This window comes from Notechis scutatus, chromosome Z, assembly GCF_049901735.1.
Source record: "Notechis scutatus isolate UNSWTSFEM ecotype Mainland chromosome Z, rNotScu1.2, whole genome shotgun sequence".
In the NCBI taxonomy this organism is placed as follows: Eukaryota; Metazoa; Chordata; class Lepidosauria; order Squamata; family Elapidae; genus Notechis; species Notechis scutatus.
The window spans coordinates 126,451,146-126,469,939 of record NC_142025.1 but is presented as its reverse complement, the minus strand read 5'-3'; the positions used below and the strand labels follow the sequence as shown (position 1 = coordinate 126,469,939).

The 18,794-nt window shown below is 34.1% G+C and overlaps 1 protein-coding gene across 1 annotated transcript in view; it reads left to right on the top strand.

The window, feature by feature from the left end:
• LOC148129246 (N-acetylated-alpha-linked acidic dipeptidase 2-like) overlaps nucleotides 1–18,794 on the top strand; it is a 73,000-nt gene that overhangs the window by 19,322 nt on the left and 34,884 nt on the right.

Below are 18,794 nucleotides of genomic sequence, written 5' to 3'. Positions count from 1 at the left end.
GGTGGGCTCCAGTTTACTCACGGTTTCTGGGCGCAGGTGGCAGCTTTGAAGGTGATTTCCTGGTGCAGGCGGTGGCTTTATAGGGTGATAGTGCTCCAGGAGAGAGAGCTCTACCTTCCTAGTTAGGCGCCGCCATCTTTTTTGGGCGCCGCCATCTTTTTATGTGTGTCAGTTTGTGTGTGAGAAGATTTTTTTTAACTTTATTATTTGAGAGAACACCCTAAGAAAAAGAAAGAAATTGTAAAATTGAAGACAGAAGTTGCTAAGCGGAGATTTTAAACAGGAAGTCAAAATTAGTGTTTTTTTTTTTCCTATTGCTGGATTGTTTATGTATACTTTTTTACTTTGAAACTGGACTGCTTCTTTTTTATCAGTTTTTTCTCTCTCTTTTTTTCTTTTTTCCTCTTATAATACTTTATGTTATAGATTCCTTTTTAGTTTTTCTCTTAAGTTTTTTAATTAATTTTTTTGCTCTTTAAAATACTTTTAACTCTTTTGTTTTGGAAAAGGAGGGGGAAGTGAAAGTAGAGGAAAATATGTAACACTGCCACCCAGAGGCTTGGAAACATTGTTTTTCTTTCACTTTCTGAGACAAGACAAAGCTGAGAAAGAACTGAGGCTTTTCTTCAAGGACTTTGAGCTTGTTTGATAAGATAAAGGGAAGAGCATGGAAGAGTGTTATTACAGGTGCTCTTCTGGGTTTCTATCAGTGGCTGGAGTCTGGTGTTGAAAGAAAGTTTGGAATTTACAGAAAGAAGATTACAAGATCCTAGAGAAGAGAGTAAAAATTGTTTGGAACTTAACAAAAAGCTTTAGATATTATACAGGTGCAGTGTGTTTTCCTCTTTTTGATAGAAAGCTGGAGGGTTTTTTTTTTTTTTTTGCTTTGGGCTTATCCTCTACTTACCTCTCCCTATTAGCTATTTATTCTTGGTGGGCATTTGGAATTTTGGCTTTTTGGAACTTACTTTTGTCTTTTTTTTTTAGGTCTATTTTTAAAAAATCTCTTTTTTTACCTTTCTTTTTATTGTTATAAGTATCATTTTTCTTTTTCTTTTCAAGGGAATAGTTCTTTTTTTCCTTTTCTCTTCCATTTTTTATTTCCTTTTTTATATTGAATTTATTTGTGGCTCCATTTTTTTTTTTTTTTTTGTATCTCTGAGAGTCCTTATGGAATTTTGGGGCCTATTCTATTTTGACTAATTGGATTAAGGTGTACAAGAACCTGAAGAACTTTATTTTCTCTTTCACTTTTTATATTGATTGACCTGACAATTTTCCTTTTCCTTTTTTGGTTTTTTCTCACCAATTAATCAATTGATTGGATTAAGGTGTACAAGAACCTGAAGAACTTTCTCTTTTACTTTGCTTTCCTTTTCCCTTTGCTATTTTTATTTGGAATTACAATTGTCCAACATATGAGTGGATAAAGGTCTAGAAGAACCTGCAGATTTTGAATTGTTTGCAACCTTATAATTTTTTGTGAAATGAGCAGGAAACTAATGGTGGCTGGTTCTTCAATTCCCACTTCTTCCTCAGTGGAATGCTGAGATGGGAGATTGACAGATCAGAATTTTATCTCAGATTCCAAAATATGAGGAAGAAAAGGGACGTAATTTGGCAGAAATAATGATAGAAATTCTGGCTGAGGCATTGGAAATAACCAAAGAGAAGATGATGGATGGGATAGATAAAGTCTTCCGAGTTTTTACAAGATATGCAAGGAGAAATAAATTGCCAAGAGAAGTTCACATTAGATTTACTAAGAAAGCTATTAAAATGCAAATATTACAGACAGCAAGAGAGAAAACATTGAAATATAAAGACAAGGAAATTGTAGTCCTGAAACAAGTACCCAGAAGAGTGAGAGAGATGAGAAGAGAGTATCAATTCTTGAATAAAATACTACTTAAAAAAGAGGTGAATTACAGATGGCTGATACCAGAAGGCCTAATGTTTACATGGCAGGAACAAAGACACAGAATTGATTCAATTGAGAAAGCAGAATTATTTTATGCAGAATACTTCAGAGTGAAAGAGGAGGAGACAGAAAGAGAAGTGTCATTAATTGAATTCCAAGAGGACTGTCAAGCAGTGATTAAAAAGAAGAAGGCACAGTAGGTGGAAAGGTGGAAGTTAGAGAACAACGAGAACCAAGATCTACTAGGGCTCCAAAACCTACTTATAAAGTATAACCATGAAAGAGAAAAAACTGATTACAATTAATATAAATGGACTTAATTCAGCTGTTAAAAGAAGGAAAACTTTCCATAAATTAGAGAAATTAAAATTTGATATCATCTGCCTACAAGAAGTGCATATTAAAAAGCAACATGAACAAATATTGACACAGCCAAATTTAGGGAAAATATTTACCACATTGACATGATGTAAGAAAAGAGGAGTGGTTTTATATATTAAAGATACTATCCCAGCGGAATTGATTTATATAGATGATGATGGAAGAATCTTAATGGTAGAAATAATGGACAATAATATGAGAACACTATTGATAGCAATTTACGTTCCAAATGATAATCAAGAAGAATTCTTCAGAAAATTACATATGAAAATAATTGAATTTGACAATGTTAACATTTGCATGATGGGAGATTTCAATGGAATAGTAGATGATAAACTGGACTTTACAGCACAGAAAACAACAAAGCAAAGTAGAAAGACTCTCCCAAAATCCTTTTTTAAAATGACAGATAAAATAAACTTAAAAGATGCATGGAAAGAAAGAAAGAAATCCTAAAACTAAACAATACACTTTTTATTCAAACAGACACTCATCATGGTCTAGAATAGATATGATATGGATGTCAAAGGAATTGATTTCTAATATACAAGAAATTGACATAGAAACAAGCACCTGGGCAGATCGTAATCCAATGACAATTAAATGGAAAGGACAAAGAAGATCCAGATGGAATCCAAACAATACTATATTAAAAGAAAAAGACTTTGTACAGAAAATGGAGAAAGAATTGGCCTTTTTTTTCAAAGAAAATAAAAAGAGGATGCATCAATGCAGAATCTTTGGGACACAATGAAGGCTTATGCCAGAGGCTTGATAATAGACTATACAAGGAAAAGAAATATTATGAAAAGACAAGTCTCTAAAGTATTAGAGGATAATTATAAAACACTTGAAAAAAAGTTACAGAAACTGCCACAGAAAAGGACATTAAATTAAAAATGGACACAATTAAACACAAAATGGGATTAATGGAAAAAGAAGAACTAGCACAAACAATTAGGAATGTGAAACAGAACTATTTCGAAGACACAAATAAACCAGGTAGATGGTTAGCATATAAATTGAGAAAGGAGAGAGAATCAAGAAAAATAATGCAACTAATAGATGACCAAGCCCAAGTTTGCTATGGAAATAAAGAGAAGAAAAAATTATACAAGGCTATTATGAAAAATTGTATGAACAAGAGAATATAGATGATGAAAGAGTTAAACAATATCTGCAGAATGCCAACCTACCCCAGTTACCTAAAGAGACCGAAATGATGTTAGAAAGTAATATAATGATGATGGAGTTAATTGAAGCACTTAAGAAACAAAACAATGGAAAGGCACCAGGTCTGGATGGACTTCCAGCAGAATTTTATAAGACATTACAGGAATCCTTGAATTTTCCATTGTTAGAAGTTATGAATGAAGTCATGTCAAAGAAGATGATACCTAAATCATGGTCAGAAACATATATCACACTTGTCCCAAAGGAGGACACCGACCCACAAAAAATTAAGAATTATAGACCTATTTTCCTGCTAAACTCAGGCTATAAAATTTTTGCTTCAGTATTGGCAGAAAGACTTAAAAGATATTTGAATAACTTTATTAATCCTGATCAAAATAGGTTTCTGCCAAAGAGACTAATTAAAGATAATATGAGAATAATTCTGGACACTTTGGAATACTATGAGGCACATCCTGAAAAACAAATGGCTTTGATATTTTTAGATGAACAGAAAGCCTTCGACAATGTGAACTGGCAATTCATGTTATTACAACTGGAGATGGGCTTTGGTAAGAAATTTACTCAAGCCATAGAAGCTATATATCATAAACAAACAGCAAAGGTAATGATAGAGGGGGAATTGAGAGATTCTATTGACATAAGGAAAGGGACAAGACAAGACTACCCACTGTCACCTCTGTTGTTTGTGTTAACTTTGGAAGTGTTAAATAGAAATATTAGAGAAGAAAAATATATAAAAGGGATGAAAATTAAAAAGGAAGAATTTAAACTGCAAGCATTTGCAGATGACTTGGTTTTTATTTTAGAGGATCCATTAGAAACAGCATTTAAATTGATAGAAAAGATAGAGACATATGGAAAAGTAGCTGGTTTGAAAATAAATAAAGATAAAACGAAGATCTTGACAAAGAATATGTTAGTAAGACAAAAGGAAGAATTGGGGGATGTTTTGAAGATACAGGTCACAAATAAGGTTAAATACTTGGGGATATATTTGACAGCAAGATGTAGTACCCTTAAAGAGAATAACTATCTTAAACTCAAACAACAGGTTACAACAGATCTGGCAAAATGGGAAAATTTACAATTATCACTAATAGGGAGAATATCAACAATTAAGATGAATATATTACCCAGAATTTTATATCAGTTTCAGACAATTCCAATTAGGCTTTGAAGGTTAGGCTTTGAAGACTACTTTGAAGATTTAAATAAAATAGTGTTGAAGTATATATGACAGGGAAAGAAAGCGAAAATAATATTAAAACTGTTGCCAGATGCCAGAATAAGGGGAGGATTTGTCCTGCCTAACTGGGAGTTATATTATCAAGCAACAAACCTGATGAAGGTTAAGGAATGGATAACACTAAGAAATACTAGATTATTGGCATTAGAAGGACATGATTTGTTGTTGGGGTGGCATGCCTTCCTATGGTATAAGGGAACTACAACACAGGGGTATTTTAGAAGACATTATATACATGAGGCTTTGTTATTAAACTGGGAGGAGACTAAAAAGCAATGTTATTTAAAAATTCCAGTCTGGTTATCGACTATTGAAGCATTTTCTTATCCAATAACATATAAAAAGGAACAAACAGTTAGATATGGTGAAATATTGAATGAAAAGGGTGAACTTAAAACTAGAAGAACAAGGTATAAAGATGAAGTGGTTTTCATATGTGCAAATACACTCTAGATATGACAAAGATTTTTATACAGAAGGTTTTTATGATAAACTGACTGACTTAGATAAAATTTTGACAGGTACTGATGAAAAGGTGATTAAAAAACTATATGGACATTTATTAGAAATTAAGCTAGAAGAAGAACAAGATAAAGAAACAATGATTGCTTGGGGGAAAAATTTTGGATATGGAATTGATTTAGAGAAATGGCAAAAATTGTGGTCTCAAAATTATAAAATGACAATGTCAACAGCATATAAAGAAAATTTGTATAAGATGTTTTACAGGTAGCACTTACCCCAACAAGAATAGCAAGAATGTTCAAGAACAAATCTGAAAAATGTTGGAAATGTCATCAGACACCTGGCTCATATTACCATATGTGGTGGACATGTACGGATGCTAAAAATATTGGACTAAAATCCACACATGGTTGGAAAAAATGACAAAGAAATACATATACTTGAAACCAGAGATATTTTTATTGGGAATCTTACCTGAAATATACAGTAGGGAATTGAAATATTTGATTGTAAATGTATTAAAAGTGGCTAGAATTGTATTTGCTAAAAATTGGAAAAATGAGAAAATACCAATGCAGGAAGAAGTTATTAAGAAAATAATGGAATGTGCTGAAATGAGTAAATTGACATTTGAAATTAGAGAACAAGAAGATAAACAATTTTATAAGATTTGGGATCTATTTTATCAATGGTTAGAAAATAAAATATGGTAGTGAAATATGTAGAATTTTACAATATAAGAAGAATAGAATTATATAGAATATAATATAAAGATGTATTATTACTGGATGGACTTAAGATGATAATATAAATTGTTATAATATAAATCAATTTAAAAATATGGAAAATCTCGCATAACATGAAGTAATAATACTATAGTCAAATGAATGATTAACAATGACAATAATGTATTCAGAAATATTTGAGAATATATACAAACAATTTAAGTGAGAACTATGGAGAAGATGCACAAAAAAATTGTAACCAACCGACACACTGTATGTATGTAATTGGAAGATGATTTTATGTTTTTATGATTTATTTGTGTATGTTTGTTTAAAAATAAAAAAAGATCTTTTAAAAAAAGACCTCAAAGGGGAAGACCCTCTGCAGCAACACAAAAGTTCATTGCACATATCTGGCCCAGGGGCCATAGTTTGAGGACCCATGATTTAGTGCAATAGAAAAAATGCAAATAATTTTTCAGTGGACTACAAAAATTTTCTCGTGGACCACCAGTAGTCCACAGATCACCAATTGGTGACCACTGTTCTAAAACACTATACCAACACCTAGCAAAAACTTTTTTCAAAACCTAACATAAAAATGCCTAAATTTCAGTGAGGTGCTTTTAAATCTCCAGATAACTATATTTATCAAGGTGTTGATTCCAAAAATGCATGTCAGTGTTAAATTTCATTTTTAATGAGAATACACCTGTGAGAGAAAATAAGAAGTGACCTTAGGTATGAATGGAAAGAGTTCTACCAACCACATACCTTAGCAGAAAATAGGGTTTAGCCATGGACTGTATGCCCTAATCCTAGAGATAGCATTTCCATTACTTGAACATCCTCATTTGGAAACTTCAGTTTCACATTATTCCAATCATCTTTCAAGAATGCAGCTTGGTTGCAAATTCATCTTCTGCCATACCCTACATTTAAATCCCACTCTGATATTGTTACTTTTACTGATTTATAATTTCAGTAACTTTCAGTTGTCCTTGATGAAAGATGGAATGTTTTTATCATGGAAATCTTATACCTTATGATTTATGTTTTAGCTTATGATTTATAATTTACCACTTTGTTATTTGTATGTGTAAGAAGAACTTCTGCACCAGGGACAAATTCCTTGTGTGTCCAATCACACTTGGCCAATCAAGAATATACAAATAAAGAAAAAACTTCCAGTTTGAAGGGCTTCGGCGGCAGGCAGGAATCCGCGATTGTGCACGGTTTCTGCCTGGGCTCGCCACTGGAGCACCCCGAGCCAGCTGGCTTCGGGCTAAGCCACCCCATAGAGGTGGTGAAGAGGGGGAGATCGCCAGCAGGGTTGAGGAGAGCCGCATCTCTCCTATTCAGCTGGCCAAACTCCCTTTCCCGAAGGCGGTAGGAGCAGTGGTCAGAAATGGCCACCTCAAAGAAGCACTCAACCAGAAAAGAAAGTGCAGGAGGAAGATAAGAAGTGAACGTTTTGGCTGACCAGGTTTAAAAGCAACAACTAAGGTACCCTGGAATTTAAATTTTATAAAAGATAACATCGCTCCCAAAGAAGAGTCGGAAGCAGCGAAAGAAAGTGAAAAGGGAAAGTTTTTTTCTTCTTCTCTCTCCTTCCTTACATTGACAACTAAGAGATCTAAATAAGAAATTGGAAAAACCCGCTTTGGCATCAATAGGCAATTAAGCTGAAAATACAATTAAATGCCAAAGGGATAATAAAGATTTCTGGACACTAAAAAATTTTTTTCTATAAGTAGGAAGAGAGAGGAAAAGAATAAGGGCAGGATCTGGAGGGAGGAGACTGCCTGGACTTCAAAAGAATTTAAAGTAAAATCTCAATAAGACTTCTAAAAGATCCATTACATTTTAACTGGAACTTTGCAACTAAATAGTAACCCCAGGAAGAGAAAGTGAAAAAAGAAGAAAGTGTAAAAAGAAACAGCTTGTGTGTATTTGGATTGCTTGGTGACTTTTGGATTTTTGGTTAATATATTTGAATGACTAAAAACAATTGGGTGTGTTAGGGATATACACCCTAGCAGAACCTGCACGGCAGTCAGGCAGGCAGGCAAATATGTGAGATAAACGTTGTTGTAGTTTACACTCAGTAAAACAGATACAATGTGCTAGTTAAATAGTTTATTCCAGTAAGATTTATAGCATAGTCAAACAGTCCATATATCACACACTAGTTCAGTCTGTCCGGGGATTAATCAGTTGCAAAGTCCAGTGTCGAAAAAGAGGTCATTATACTTACAAATATCAGTCCAGTAATATATCTCTTCGCAGTAGAGATATGAAGAAGTCAAACCTCCTTTCTTCTTTCAGCAACAGCAAAGAACACGCAGTTATCACACCATCAATCCATCATCGTCAGCAAGCAATCCAGTAAGCCAGCAATACAGTCAAGTTCTCTTGCTCCCTCTTATGGCGTTTTTACAGCCGCACCCAAAATTACATGCTTTGCAGTTAAAGTGACACACACTTAAATTCACTATCATAGTCTATATATATTATTTTACCCAAACTACGTTAGGTAACCTATGTTATTCCTAACATTCTCCCCTTTTGGGTAATATAATAATAATAATAATAATATATATATATATATATATATATATATATATATATATATATATATATATATATATATATATATATATATATATATATATATTTACATCCTTAAACCATAGTTGTCACAACTTTCTTTATGTTTGACTGAACCTTGGGCTTTTGTAAACTGATCAGCAATATTTTCTTCAGTCGTACAATATTCCAATCTAATTAAACCATTTTTTTTACAGATTGTCTTACATTCAGATATCTAAGATCTGTATGCTTAGATCTCATTTTCACAGCAATATTTGTAGCCAACCGTATGGCTGCTTGATTGTCCTCATAAACTGCAATAGAATCATTAACAGTTATTCCCATATCTAATAACAACTGTTTATACAGAATTAAATCAGTACATAATAAAGATAGACATGAAAATTCTGCTCCCATTGTGGATATACTTATGTGTTGCTGTCTAATTGACCTCCAACCAATCAATGCTTTTCCTAACAGTATAACCATACCTGAAGTTGATTTCCTAGTGTTTATGTCTGTTGCAAAACTTGCATCAGCATATGCACTTAAAATCAGATCATCTTTTGGCTCCAAATACAATGCATAGTGCATTGTCTTTTTTAGATACCTTAATATACGTTTTGTCACTTGCCAGTGTTGTTCAGTGGATTCAGCGTTGAATCTTGCCAATTGATTAATGCCATAGGCAATATCTGGCCTTGACCAATTACTAATGTACGATAAACTACCAATTAGTGATTGATAAATAGTCTTATCGAATTTTGGACTTTGAGCATCAGTATGGCCAAATTCCTGACTCATTGGAGTTTTAGCCGGTTTACAAAGTTCCATCTTATAGGTTTTTAGTAATTGATAAATCTTATCCTCTTGAGATATCTTATAGCCACTTTTAGTTTTATTTATTGTCAATCCGAGATACTGTTTTATTTCTCCTAATTGCTTTAATTTTATCCTCTTACCTAATAATGATATTATTTCAGTAGCTTCATTATTAGTTTTTGTAATTAAGGCAATATCATCTGTAAACAACAATAATAATGACACTATTCCATTTGTCTCTCTCTTAAATACACATGGATCAGCTAAACCTGCTTTAAACCCTATATTGTTTAACTCCTTAACAATATATTGGTTCCATTCGTAACCAGATTGTTTTAATCCATAGAGACTCTTTTTAAGTTTCCAACAGTCATTATTTGTTTTATCATCCTTAATTCCTATAGGTTTCTTTAGGTATATAGTGTTCTGCAATGGTGCATGCAGATAGGCAGATTCTACATCTAAGTGATTTATAATATAATTCTTCTTAGCTGCCCACACTAAAGCTGCTCTCAAGGTTGTTGCTTTTAGACTCGGTGCAAATACCTCATCATAATCACATGTAGTTTGATTAAATCCTTGAGCTACCAACCTAGCCTTATGGGTAACAGTCCCATTTTTTACCTGTTTTTAATTTAAATATCCATTTACAGCCAATGGACTTTTCACCTGGAGGTAATTTAACATTTTCATATACTTCCATTTGTATCAATGAATTTAATTCTTTCTCCATTGCTCTTTGCCAATTTTCCTGTTCCTTTACTGGATACATTTTAAGTTCTTCAACAGTAGTTGGAACTTTACTAACTTGGCAAACTACACTTGCTTGGTACCTGTCAGGTGGTCTGGTTTCACGTGTTGATCGTCTAGGTATTACAGGGCTTACAGGTGGACTTTCATGTACTACCTGTTCCTGGTTATCTATTTCTTCCTGTTCACCTATTTCTTCCTCTTCTGGTCCTATGTGCTCTTCCTGTACTTCCTCTTTAATTGTACTCTTCTTATTACTGATATGTGATTTTGGTCTTTTGTAGGTTTCTATGATTACATCCTTACTTGAATCTTGCTCCAGTTTTTCCCATCCAACATGTTCAAGGAATTGTGCACTAGCACTACAGTAAACTCTAGATGTACCTTTTCCCCAGAATCTGTATGATTTGTGATTAGATTCATAACCTACAAAGAATAACTTTTTAGCCCTATGCTGCCCCTTGTGTCTCAGTTGTGTAGGAATATGCACCCATGCTGGTACTCCAAATGTGTGCATGTAGCTTAGGTCAGGTTTTCTACCATGCCACCGTGTGAATGGTAATTCACCTATTGTTGAGTTAACAACATTATTCAATATATGATTACCACACATTATTGCTTCTCCCCACAAAGTTTCAGGTAATCCTGAATCCGACAACATAGTACGAGCCATTGCCTGTATTGTTTGGCCTCGTCTTTCTATAAAGGAATTATGTTGTGGCCTATATGGTGCAGACTTTTTATGTTCAACACCTGCCATCTTCAGTCTATTTTGGAACTTATTATTTATAAATTCCGTACCATTATCAGTTACAAGAGTTACTAGTTTCCTTTTAGTTTTTCTTTCTGCAAACTTCAACCAATTAAAGAAATTCTGATATGTTTCTGTTTTACTCTTCATTAAATAACAGAAACCATATCTAGAATAATGATCCATTATGCTTAGTATATAATGAGCACCTCCCACACTTGGTTTTTTAGGACCTATAATATCAGCAAATACGACCTCTAGAGGTTCCTTTGTTTTAAATCCATTTATTCTATTTGCTGGTATTACCTTGCTTTTTTCTTGACTGCAAGCATTGCAGTGCAAATACTTACTGCAAGGCTTTAGTTTTATACCTTCAGACAGTTCAACCGTTTGTTTGAGCATTTTAAAATTTATATGCCCTAAACATCTGTGTAACAAATGTATGCATTCATCATGAGGTTTTACGTTATTATAAACTGTGTTAGCTACCTCTAATGAATTATCATTTAACACATACAATTCACCTTTTAAAGTTGCAGTCACTTTTTTACCTTCTTTTTCTTTTATGCAATTTTCTCCCCTAAAGGTAACTACATAACCTAGTTTAACCAAAACTCTAACCGAAAGCAAATTAAACTTAAGTTGTGGTACATATAACATTTTTACATTTTCTTTTATGCAAGAACAATGTGCAATACCTTCACCTTTTGCTTTCATTTTCCAGTCATTAGCTAACGATATCTGCTTTGAACTCGTGGACATCTTAACAAATCTTTTCTTATCTTTCGTTATGCAGTGCAATGCTACACTATCTACAACCCATAAATTATTATTCACAGTTTCGTTGCTATACATGGCTAACTCAAAGCATTTTTCATCCTTTTGATGCCTTTTAGCATTCTGGCTGGCATTGTTGCGTTTTGCTTTCTTGCAGAATCTAGCCAAATGTCCTTTTCCTCCACAATTAAAACATTTTCTAATTGTATAGGCTGTTGTAGATTCTTTATCTTCTTGTTTTGGTTATTGTTCCCTTCTGAGTTGATCCCTTTCAAGCCTTCTCCTGGCTTCTTCAATTAATCTGCCAGTAATGTCAGTTAATGTGAGGTTATCTTTTGGCAGTACTTCCAGTGAAGTTACATAGTCGTCATAGCTCTCATCTAACGAAGACAAAATTATATAAACCTGATGCAGTTCTGTGAAGATAAGTTGTTTTTCATGCAGTTCCTGAAAAATTCTCTTCATTGTGTTTATATGAGTCAACATGTCTCCATTCTTTTGAAGATGTGTTCTGAACAGTTTCTGTGTAAGATTTATATGCGCTCCTACACTGTCTCGAACATAAATCTTCTTTAGATTCTCCCAACATTTCGCAGCTGTTTCTTCTCCACAAATATGGACAAGCTGCTGGTCACAGAGTGTCAGTCCTATTATACAGAGAGCTTGCTCATTCTTCAGTTTATATTCTTGTATTTACTGGGCATCATCCTCATCTTCCGGATCCCATGCATCTACCTTTGGTGGGTTTTGAATTATACTCAAAAAACCTTCTCTACGTAGAAGTAGGCTGCATTTCATAGACCATGAAACATAGTTTGTTCCATCCAGTTTGGATATTAGAGACAAACTTGGTAAATCGACTTGTGCCATCTTTCTCTGGATATTAAACTATAATTAATAAAACACAGCTGTCTGTTTACAGTATTGTGTAACTACACAAACTCTCACTTTATATAAGCCTGTTTACATCCTGGTTAGTCTGACTGTGCAGCTGGGCCCATAACCAGTGTTAGGGATATACACCCTAGCAGAACCTGCATGGCAGTCAGGCAGTCAGGCAAGCAAATATATGAGATAAACGTTGTTGTAGCTTACACTCAGTAAAACAGATACACTGTGCTAGTTAAATAGTTTATTCCAGTAAGATTTATAGCATAGTCAAACAGTCCATATATCATACACTAGTTCAGTCCATCCGGGGATTAATCAGTTGCAAAGTCCAGTGTCGAAAAAGAGGTCATTAAACTTACAAATATCAGTCCAGTAATATATCTCTTCGCAGTAGAGATATGAAGAAGTCAAACCTCCTTTCTTCTTTCAGCAACAGCAAAGAACACGCAGTTAACAATCCATCATCGTCTGCAAGCAATCCAGTAAGCCAGCAATCAATCAAGTTCTCTTGCTCCCTCTTATGGCGTTTTTACAGCCACACCCAAAATTACATTGTTTTGCTATTAAAGTGACACACACTTAAAATCACTATCATAGTCTATATATATTATTTTACCCAAACTACGTTAGGTAACCTATGTTATTCCTAACAATAATTGTTCCCATAGAAGTAAGATATTAATTTGAAAAGTAATGTGCAAAATGTTAAGATTTAAATGAATATTAATATTAATGATATAATTGAATTGGAATGGATTGTTGTTTTAATTATATTATACATTTATAATTTTTTCTTTTTTCAAGAATACAGTGTGTAGTTTTAGAATGTACCAAGCAGAATCCGAATGGAATTTATGTATTATATTAAGTGTTATAATTTTAGGGGAAAGTTCTTCCCCTTTAATGGCTATTGATGGTTTAAGTATTTCATCATTAGGGACTACTTGGGTGTCAATAATAACGTCATTGTTGGATTCTTGTTTCAGTTTATGCCACCCAACATGCTCAAGAAATTTAGCACTAGTGCTGCAGTAAATATTAGCTGTGCCTTGATCCCAAAATCTAAACAATCTATGGTTGGCCTCGTAACCTACGAAAAATAATTTCTTAGCTGTATGTTGCCCTTTCAGTCATACTTGTGAGGAAATATGCACCCATGCTAGGGCTCCAAATATGTGTAGGTAACTTAAATTTGGCTTTCTGCCATGCCAATGAGTGAATGGCAATTCACCAGTTGTTGTGTTCACCACATTGTTTAAAACATGGTTGCTACATATTATGGCTTCATCCCACAGTGTTTCAGGCAAACCTGAATTGGATAACATAGTGCGATCCATAGCTTGTAACGTTTGTCCTCTTCATTCTATAAATGAGTTATGTTGTGGCCTGTAAGGTACAGAATGTTTATGCTTGACACAAGCCAATTTTAGCATTGTTTGGAATCTATTGTTAATAAACTCAGTCCCATTATCAGTAATTAAAGTCATTACAGATTAGTCTGTAATTTTCAACTACGCTGGGGTCTCCCTTATTGAAGATGGGGATGACTGTGGCTTGTGACCACAGTTTTGGCAAGGAGCTGGTCCTGAAAGATTTTTCAAAGATTATGCTTAGAGGTTCGGCTATGGCAGTGGGTAGCTTTTTTAAGAAGTAGGCACATATTCTGTCTGGTCCAATAGATAGAGATGGCTTTAGATTGTGCAGTGCTTTTTCAACAATGTCTTCTGTAAAATCAATATGTATTAGATCATTGTAGTTGTCTGTGGTTTGACTAGGAAATACTGGGCATGATCCATTGCTGTTTACAAATACTGAGCCAAATAATGTATTAAAGAAGTTGGCTTTAATGGTGTCTTCGTTGCAGTCTTTACCACTAGGTCCTTTCAGGGGTGGAATGGACCTTGAGTCTTTTAGTTTGTTGTTTATAAAATTGTAGAAAGCGCAGGTGGAATTGGTGCATAGAAGTTTTTCCTCTTCTTTAATGTGATAATTGGTGCGTTCAGTCTTTATCTGGTGGCATAAATTTTTGTATCAGCTTTTGAAGTTGGCAACTTGACCAGATTTGTTTTTCCAGCAGAGTGATCTCTTTTTGGATTGAAGTTTCCTTGTTGTTATTGGTAATTTGTTTTTTCTGGTTTGGGGAGTTGTTATTGGTACATATAGTTTGATGACTCTTTTGACTTCAAGTAAAAATATGTTGTAATGGTCTTCAACAGTATTGCATCCAGTGAATAGAGCTTGCCAATCAAGGGATGAGAGATCGTTGTCTATAAGATCATAGTTGCATTTTTTGAAGTTACAATTGGGGATTTTGTCATTGTGATGATTTTTATATGGATGTATGTTGAGACAAAAGTCAATCATGTTGTGATCACTGTTGGAAAAGGGTTCTTTAATTTGTATTCCGTAAATTGAATTCATTGCAGAAGATGAGATCGAGGCAGTTGTTAAGTCTAGTGTTGTTGGTTCCTAGTTGTTCTAGTCCCTGATTTGTTACTGCATTGTAGAAGGTTGCATGTGTGGGTTCAGTTGTACATTCGTTAAGAGTCCAGTTAATATGAGGTAGATTGAAGTCACCAAGAAAGATAAAAGCATGTGGGCAGGATGCTGCCCATGTTAGTAGTGTATTTAGCTTATTTGCATGTTTGATGTCATAATCAGGGGCTCTGTAACATAGGAAGAACCAAAATGTGATATTTAAGGACCGTTCACAGATGATGGTCTCAGGAATAGCAAACTCCTGGGTAACTTGGATGTTTTTTAGATGTAGGGACTTTTTTTAGAAGATAGCAATACCACCTCCTCTACGGATTTTATGATCTGATTGGTAAACATGATAGTCTCTTACTGTGGTAATCAAGTCAGGGAGAGATGTGTTTCACAGACAAATATAATGTAGAATTTAGCCGTATTTAGTAAGAGGAGAAATTCAGGTATTTTATTCACAAGGCTTCTTACATTGAGTAGCTTGCATTTAAGGCCAGTTGTGGTTGGAATAGAGGTAGTTAGGGGCATGCATGCCTAGTTTTGAGTGATGTTGGATTGGATGGGGTGGGGTTGGATGCGGAGTTGTGGGCTGTTCCTATGACCTTTCTTTCAACACTTTGAGTGGGACACCTGCAACATTACAAGCCCACCCTGAATGGTGGTAATAATAATACTGTTGCGGTCTTAGGTATCCTGAAGGTGTTTCAATTCAAAGAGGATTTTAATGTACCTTTTATTGACCTAAACAGAATTTCTGACCATTATTGTTGTAACCAACAGTTATGTTCTACAAGATGGGTGGCCAAATAAAAAAAATTACACACCACATACATGTGTTTTTGTGATATTCTAATCTAGTGTTTATTATAGAAACCAATATGGCCCATATCCCACTAATAAGCCGAGGTGGGCTGCATATCATTTAACAACCAGTTTGCCTAGTTCAGAACTGAAAATGTGAGTGTGTATGCTCACACCCGCTTCATGTACACATGCATGCTTCTCACAGGCATAATTGCAAACACATAGCGATTTCATGTGTGTGGTGAGTAGACCGGGTGAGGTGCGGAAATCAGATGCAACAACAGCAACAACTGATTTAAGATACATAGTTAGATCATAGAATAATAGAATTGTAAGGGACCTTGGAAGTCTTCTAGTCTAACTCCCTGCCTGTGGTAGAAGGTTCTATACCATTCCAGACTTTGTAATAGTGGCAAACATCTGTAGCTCAAGTGTAGGATGTGGGTAAAAGTCCATTCTCTAAGCTTGTGGGTTGGTTTCCCAATGTTTCATTACAGACTAGGTTACATCTTCAGAAGAGTTTAGGGAGTTATATCTTCAGAAGAGTTTATAAGGGTTTTGGGTGCCCCCCCTTTTTTACCTGACATTCAGAGGAAATTTCACTCATAGGGCCCCTAAGAGATTTTTTTCTGATTCTTCTTGGATTTGCTCATTTCAGTTGATTTCTCCACCCTCCAAAGTGCTCTCCTTATTTTTGTGGCCTCATTCTTACCCCAGATGGAGGATTGCTTGATGGGTGCAAAGATTTGGGTGATGAACCACACTTGAAGTGAAATTAAAGTCAGGATGGCCATGCAAGTATATAGTAGGATAAAGAGGAAAATTTTCTGAATTTTCTCTCTGTTATTCTTTTTTTTTTTTTTTAACAAATTTTATTCAGTTTTTCACATTAAAAACAAAAATCTCTTTTTAGTGGACAACGTATTTCCAGGTCATCACCTTTACATACAAATATGAGAACAATTATACATTTGTATATGCATACTTAATTCTATTATTACCTTTTCCATTCCAAATTTTCAGTAAGGAAAGAAACAAACACATTAATTCTAGCCTCTTTCATTAATCTCAATCGAAGCATCTTTTTGTTTCATTTCAATTATTTCAAATATAATCCTTTAATATTTATTTTAAAAATAAAGATAAACAATATGTGTTTGAATAATAATAATAATAATAATAATAATAATAATAATAATAATAATAATAATAATAATAATAATAATAATAATAATAATAATAATAATAATAGGTTACCAATGTCTCTCTTTGCTTTTAATAGTCTATATTGACTTATTAATTTAGTTTGTTCTTTAGTCTGTCATATTTCCTTTCCATTACAACATTCTTTTTATAAATTCTAGATTAATACAAATTTTAACACTAAAGAAAAAAAAACAAGTATAGGTTTCCCCCCTTTTACTGCTTTGAGTGTGACACCTGAATGATTAAAATATACCTTTATTCCCTCATCTTGATTCCCAATAAACCATTATTTTTAAGAAGTTACAATAATAATCGTTACATCTTTTCATTTGGATTCCGCAGCATAGTTTTCCCCCTTAATTTTTAATAAAAGTTAACAGTATCTATATTACCCTTTATTCTAATTATTTTTAATTGCAGAAATATTCTTATTACCCCTTGTCACCCTGCAGAATCCCCTTTTTAATTCATCAACCATTATCTCTGAAAAAACAATTTCTTTTCAATGTTTTATTATTTCTGTATTTCTTTATTTCATGCACCTGTTTCTTACTGCTTCTCCTCCCCCTTTTTCCCCCATATCTTTTCTCATGCCAGTTTATATCCCTCTCTTTCTTAATATATTCCATTCCCCATTTCTGCTGGGTCTTTCTGCCTTTCCCGACTTCACAGGTATTCCCCCTTTTGATTGCCTTCTTAAATCTCAACTTTTTAACCTTCCTTCTTTCCCCACTTCTTTGTAGTGTTCTTTGTGTTAATTGTCCATTTAAAATGTCTTCTCCTTGAGTTGACAAGGAGTACTTGAGTCCTCTGAAGCTCTTTCTTCTTGTTTTTCAATCGCCATTTCCATTTTTTCTAACACAGGGCAAAATGATTCACTTCTTTCCTGTAGTAATTCTCTCATATTTTTAAGTTCCGTTTTTAATTCCTGAAGAGATATCATCATTACACACTCTTGTATTTTATGATCGTTAAAGTCCACAAAATAACCACTTTTACTTTCCTTCTTTCTTCTTTCAATTTTCTAAAGTTCTCAATTATTCCAGCCCAGGGTCTATGCCAAAAAGATCAAGCAATCCCACAGTCAGTCTTTCCTTGCTTTTTTTCTTTATTCTGGTTCTGCTTTCACTTTCTAAGATTCTTACTTTGTTTCAATATTTCTTTAGAGTTATATCCACACAAATTCATTCAGAAACAGGATGCTTTCCCTTTTGTTTGAGCTCAAGTTTTTGTCAATAGGTGGCACTCTCCATTATACAAAGTCTTCACCTTTTCCCCCTATTTTTTTGTTTAGGGTTTTTCGAACCTCAATAGTCCAGTCTTCAATTTGTAAACTTTATTATTATTATTATTATTTGACAATCTTAAGTTCAGCTTTATTTTATGCCTGTTTATTGCCAAAATATTTTAGTCCAATTTAGTTTAATCTTTAGTTCTGGCTTCTTCCTTTCCTGGTTCGAAGCCTCGCTTAGCTGTCAAAAATATTTTCTTATTTTTTTTCCTGTCCCTTTGTAATTTCGCTGCTCACTTTTCTTTTCTTAAAAATTCCATGTTACCTTAATCCCGGGGTACTTTTGTTTAGTTGTATTGCCCAGTTGTCCCGGTTCAGATATTATCCACCTCTTTCTTCCCTCCTGCACAAAGCTTAATCCAGCTGAGTCCTCCTCTTCGGGGTGGCCATTTTAAACCACTGCTGCAGTCATGGGGGGAAAAAGATCAAGCCCAGGAGGGGAGATGTGGCTTCCCTCAACCTGGCTTGTGGCTTCCTCTTACTCCACC